Source organism: Puma concolor, chromosome D4 (assembly GCF_028749965.1).
Source record: "Puma concolor isolate L17-30 chromosome D4, mPumCon1.1.hap2, whole genome shotgun sequence".
NCBI lineage: Eukaryota > Metazoa > Chordata > Mammalia > Carnivora > Felidae > Puma > Puma concolor.
In genome coordinates, this window is record NC_141679.1 from 39,682,161 (window position 1) to 39,688,797 (window position 6,637).

General features: G+C 44.2%; 1 long non-coding RNA gene across 1 annotated transcript; it reads right to left on the reverse strand.

Moving 5' to 3' along the window:
* Positions 1 to 644: 644 nt before the first annotated feature.
* On the reverse strand, positions 645 to 6,276 carry LOC147574811 (uncharacterized). Its single transcript, XR_015243311.1, has 2 exons — positions 5,901 to 6,276; positions 645 to 1,170 (listed from the first exon to the last, which is right to left on the reverse strand). It is a non-coding gene; the product is annotated as an uncharacterized LOC147574811 (long non-coding RNA).
* Between the last annotated feature and the right edge of the window lie 361 nt (positions 6,277 to 6,637).

Here is a 6,637-nt window from a genome sequence, read left to right on the forward strand (position 1 = left end):
GAGGATTTGGGAGGAAGTAAGAGGAAGAGAAAGAGGAGATTTGCAGGAGAAACGTACAAAGGAAAAAGAACTTTTGACAAAATTTCAGTGAGGGGTAATCCTCTAAAATTGCTAACACCCTGACACTCTTAGAGACAACACAGTCCCGGAAAGGTACAGGTCAAGGGAATAATGATTGAGACTTGTCTGGAATGAAATCTGCATACATACTGTTGTGTTCTTATGCCCTGGTTTTATTTCTGAAATCCTGGAGCGGACGAACTTTTTGTTTCTCATCTGATAGGAATTTAGGCCAACTGTTTTCTCACTACTCTCGGTGTTCACACCTGGCGTACCTGGTGGGTGCATCTGGGGATACCTACACGCACACATATACATATAGACACATGTGTGCACACACACATACACACACACGTACACAAGAGATTTTGAACTCTGCCTAAAATGTGATCCGGTAATCTGCAGGATTGGGAGATTGGACAGAACACAAGGAGCAGTGATTCGTGAAAAATAAAATACCGTGGCACATATTCACCCCGCCGAGCTGAAACAATGCAATAAACCACTTAGCCATCACCTAAAAATCGGACAAAAGCAAATGGATAGATCAGGAAAAGAATAGGAGTCAATACGAAAAGCAAACATGGGAGATAAACATATACGTTTATTATAAGTATACAGTTACGGTGATAGCTATAGTGGTGATGTCAGGTATACAGATTGGTTTTCTCTCCTGTATTTCTTTTCTAATTATAATGGTTTTTACAAAGGTAACAGGGAAGGTGACAATGTTCCTGGAGCGGAAACGTGTTGCAAGCACCGGGAAGGCTGTTCTGTGCACCCTGTCGCGCTGTAACTCGTGACTCCCAAAGGGGCAGCAATCTAACCAGGTGAGTACGCTGCAGCTCGGAGGTTACATACTGTGAGGTCGACCTTCTAGCGTGTGAGACACGGAAGACTTGAACTCAGCTCTGGCTGGAAGAAAACCCAGGCTCTCTCTCCAAACGTGTTTCTTGGGAAAACAGTTGCATGGCACACCTCAGCATGCAGAGGTGGGTTTTTTTGTTTGTTTGTTTGCTTGTTTCGGGGGCTTTTTTTTTTTGTCTTCAAATTAAAATTGTACTCTTGAACTCTTGTGTCTGTTGCCTTCCAACTCCCAAAGACCGGGCCCTGAGCGTATACAAAAGCATCACTGCCGCAGGCATTTTTACACCGGTCGGAGGGGGGAGGCCCTTCCTGACCTGCAGCCAGCTCGAAGTCGGGGCTTTAAAAGGAGACGAGAAGGACTTTCTAGCAGTGTGAGGGGCTATAAAGAAGGGGAAGGAGAGACAGAAATGACAGCCTGAGCAAGAACAGTCAGAGACAAAAGGCTTGCAACTGTTTTGGTAAGGACATTTTTTTCTCCACAGTCCCCCTCACCCGTCAATGTCTGGGGCCCTCCCTGGCACACATCGTTAACTCCCCACTTGCCGGGCAGGGCCTCCAGCTCCAGAGATTTCCTGAACTCACACCACAACTCCACAACAACCCATTCTCCGATGCTCTGATGCACGGATCCGTTAGTGAGAATAACTAGCAACGAGCTAAAGGCAAACTCCCCGTCTCCCTCAGTCCCAGACGATCTCTCTCCTTTCAGCAGAACTTTGAAAGTGTTCACTCACAGAAAATAACTCAGGTGGCATGTTAGGCATCATGGGAGAAATGCGCTCGTTAGTTGAATTTTAAGCGTTTCCCACATTTTAATTATCCTTGTACCGCCAGTATGATTTTGTCATATTTCACCCCAGGCTCAGTGTTTTTCTTTGACTTCTTTAGACGGGCCCCCATTTTTTTGCCCCGATGTGTATTTCATCGTGTTTGTTTCTAGGTGCTAGCTAATTGGTTTATTAAATGGCCTCAGCCCGGGTGGGGTAAACACATGCTCCGGTTTCATTTTTCCCCACTTTCTCCCCAACCGGTAGCGATGAAAAGGACACATCACAGAATTTTATCTGCATCCTGGGTATCTGCTCAGAGAGAGAGGTGTGAGGAAGAGAAGTCAGACGGCAATGTTCTATGTCGTCAAGACTAACGGACAAGTTAGGTGTTACACAAATTAAGCGATACTGTCCTTCATCTTTCATGACGCCTATTACTTCTCCGATGGATCCATACAGGAAGCACAACTGCACACATTAACCCTCACCACAACCAGAGTATCATCTTCGTTTTACAGATGAGGAAACTGAAGCTCCGAGAGGGTAAGTAAACCTGCATGAACCTTCCCCCAAGCCGATAAAGAGAAAAGCCAGCCTGCGTACCCAGCCATTCTGATTCCAGAGTCCGTGCCCTTGGGCTTCAGCGTACAGCGTCCCCGCGTAAAACAGAAGAGTGAATGCGTAAGCACCTAAGAGATACAAGATAAAATGTGATTTTGTGAAGGAAGTGAATTCACACTTTCTAAGTTACTTCCTTCAGATGAGTCTAGCTCTCTCCCATGGTGTTCTGACAGTTTGGTGGCCGTAGCAAAATCGAAGATTATTGGGCAGGTGTCAGTTCTGAGATGCTTGAAACTCTACCAGGAAGCGGGCAGCAGTTTACTTTTAATGATATACTTATTGTAGCTCCGTATTACACCGCTTAGAAGGCATGCTATTCATAAGAGGCCACGGGGGCGACACATGGAACTCTCCAGGGGCCGGTTCTCTGCCTGACACTTTTCATCATTTTTTAAGAAGTAGTAATGTAAATGATAGAGCATTTTCCTTGTATTGCCGGTGATACTAACCGGGAAACAGGAAACGTATTTGACTCTCAAAATGACAAATACAGAAGAATGGACAGTCATAAGGCAAAGGCTTGGGAACTGAGCTGTTGAAGTAAATGCATTTGCTCAGCCATAGCCCGCTGCAGAGGAAAGGGATATGGCTACAATCGCTGAGACAATGTTTCCTAGTAATTCAGGGGAAGAAACACAGCCTTAGTGTCTTTTCCCATTAGGGAGAAGGAGTTCACCTTGAAGTATACCTTACTATTCCCATCAAAGGAGCCAAGTACACATCTCCTTTCATTGCTAGAGCATGGGGCAGGACTCTCTCCTTTGGCCAGAACCAAAAAAGGAGAGCAGAGCACGTGCATTAGGAAGAGACAAATAACTTCAGGCTTTGCAGATAGAAAAGGTAGCCACACATTTTACAGACTGATACAGTTGACTATTCATAGCCAATATCATTACAGAGAGCCACGTAGGTCCATGCACAGTTCTGAGTGCTTGAAACTTACTAACCCATTCAACCTTCTCAACAATAGGAGGTGTTAAGGAGAATTTCTATCCCCATTTTGCAGAAAAGCTAAGTAAGTTGCCCAAAATCACAGAACCAAGATTTGGATCTAGACAAGCTGTGCTCATCACCACAATATTATGCTGCTTGTCAGGATAAAAGAAAAAAAAAAAAAAGGGAGAGAGTTTCTATTTTAAGTGAAATTTGAACTACATATAAAAGCACAGTGGACATAAGCAGAGAACATGAACCAGGTAAAGCACTTGGAAGATCACCATATCCTAAAAGAAGGAGTGAGATCTGGACGAGAGAGAACAAAGCTATCCCCTTACCTTGTGTAAAAGTTTTGAAAAACAAACAAACAAACAAACAAAACTCCTAGTTCCGAGGTGATAAAGCAGAAATGGGCAGAGAGCGGGGGATGTTTGCAGGGGAAAACATTAAAAATAAAAATCAAAAGTTCACAGAATAGAATTTGCAATGCACTCCATAGAATTATATGTCAGTAAGCCACGTTTTGTGTCACCCATAATTCTATTCTTCGGGATAAATCCTTTTGTTTTCCGAATGCAATGTTGAGCTATATGATTCCATTATTTCAGGAGATAGATATTTAGGCTGGGCAGACCCACTTGACTATTGGCAGTGGTAACTGGAGAGCTTATGCAGCACCCATTAGGCAACGTGGCCTTAACAGGGCCATTTCTCTCTGGTTGTGCTCTGTACTTGAGAAAGTGACTCAAAGATCTCATGTCATAATAGCTAAAGCTTATTACAAGCCAACAACCAAAGCCTGGGGGTTGGGGCAGGATAATCATTTTATTCATTGTAAAGCTAGATATGATAATTAAGTTACAAGGAACTCGGGGGTGCCAGGACAGAACTATCAAAACCATAAACAATGATTAAAACAGAGCCTAAAAAGAAGCAAAAACAATCAGGCTTTCTAAACAGAACAGTAGGCTACAGAGAAACAGTCTTCAAACGCGAGAGCAAACATCAGGCGTTGACTGGGGACATTCAACTTCAGGGTGAATTCCTGCGTCCAGATTTTGTAAAACACTCAAACGCGTTCCAGAAATAGGTAACCGAATCTCCAAGTCCGTGACTTTTTATTTGTAATCTTTTGAAGGAAAGAATACACTGGCCTGGGGTGATTTCAACACAGCCTAAATTTGCAGCCGGGACTTGCTTGGCTGGCGTTGCAGGGTCCAGTGAAGGTGGACCACGGGGCTGGGGGGAGGGGGAGGGGAGGGGGGGGACCAACTCCCACAAGAGCCCCTCAAGTGTCAGGGAGCCCCTGACCCCGGCCGTGCTGCCCCACACGTCCTTGGGCGTCATTGGAACCCCGGAACCCCGAGGGGTGCCGAGAGCAGGTTTTTATTTTCTGTTGTTGTCGTCGGTGGAGCGGAGTCCCGCATTCCATAAATGTAAACTAGGTTTAATTAGAACTTTTATTTAGAAAAGAAAAAAAAAAAAAAAATGGATTGTTCCGGGGAAAGACGTCTAAGGACCTCCTTCAATACTGTATAGCAAAAACACAGAACATGCCATATGAACCCCGCTTGGGAAATTCAAATAAGGAGCTTTGGAAACATAACGTGATTTGGCAGGAGCGTGATTTGAATGTGGTTGCGAGGTCCCACCAGCCACATATGCTTTTGCTAAGCGGCGCTGGTCCTTTCTTTCACAGCCGGAGCTTTTAAAACGTTACTTTATATATTTTTCTCCGAGTATCATTCTGAACCCAAAGTAGTTAACTCTGAATGAAACTCTCCTATTATGAAAGGAGAACCCGTCCTGGAAAGGAGGAGGGGGAGGAAGATGTTTGACTGTGACCCCTCTCTCTTCTCTCCACCCCCTCCGAGCACACGCACAAAAACTGCAGAGGGAGGGGAGGGGAGAAGAAGGAGAAGTCTGCTTATGATTATGAGTTGAACTTTGAACTGTTCCTATTGTTCCTGCCAAGGAGTTTTGAATGCTAATGTGAAAAGATATATATAAAGTTAGAGCTAAGGTATTTTAAGAGTCTACTGTAATGCACCGACCTTTTTTTTTTTTTTTTTCCCTTCCCTTGCTTCATTGTTAAAGATAATATGCCTATCTAACAAAAATGCTTTCAAGATGTAACCATATTTTGAAATGAGTATCATAATACATCCTTTGCAAGCCTGGAATTTGGAAACAAAGAACTTGCTTTAATCTGTTTTTCTTTCCTACCTGATGAGCAAGGAGACAATGCTGCTGGAGAAGGTTGAGACATGTCCCCAGTCTCGTTTGCTTCTTTCCCTCTTTCTTCATCATGTGGAACCTGACAACCTTTCTTTCTGAAGCTACATAAATTAGACAGGGTGAAGACTATCCCTAGCTCCCAAACAAGCCAAGACAAGAAAGGATGCCCCGGTTGACAGACAGACTTCCAGTGTTTTTGCTAAACCGGTAGGGCGGTAAACTCCCCCATGCTCTCCTCTCCACTGAAAGAACAGCAGAGGCTAGATCCCTAGGCTTTCTTTCATTTCCCTCCCTTTTAGAGTTGAAAGGACATTTCACATCATGTAAAAAAGGCCAAACAGGCCAAATGTACAGTCTTGGTTATGAATCCCCACCCTGGGTCACAAATGCCTCCTGTGTTAGTCTTACCTGAGAAATCTCAGTACGATCCACCCGACTCAAGTGGCTTCACTGGTTGAAATGGCTGTCCAACAGGAAGGGGTTGATCTTTCCCTGCTGAGGTCTGGGGCAGCAAAAGTCCTCTGTGATTTTCCAGATAGGTAGAGAGAGCGCGACAACCGTAGCCGATGGGTGATACGTCTCAGTGCGCAACAGGGGAAGGGCATGTCAACATAACCATCTGACTGGGGGAGATCATGGCAGTGATGTCTCTGTGACAGGAGGGACGGGAAAGCCTCTAGGAAGGGACGCGGCAAGTAGAAGTTTCCCAATATATTTTAACGGAATCTGGATCTCAGATCTGTCTTTAAGAACAACGTGTCCGCGTGGGCCTTAAGAAAACCTTAATTTTCCTAAAAGAGGTTTGGGTTAAGATTTCAGGCCTTCAGAGGACAACTTAAGGATCTAGTTTATTCATAGAAAGCATTAGTCACCCTGAAAAACTTTCCATTGTCAACACCCTCAGGCTTCTAGAAAGATGAACACTGTTATGAATTGCAAAACCTACCAATCTTCTCCAACAGTGTACCATGCTGCATTAGGGGAAACCTGATCTCAAACAATAAATCTCTATTATTTTCAACAGACATAGAGACTTACAGATGGGAAATTTCTAAACAATTATATTGGGGTCTCTGTGTTTTTCTCCTGTATTCTGCACAATTAATGATGGTATCTAGATTCCAACAGAAGTCCCCTCCGTGTGA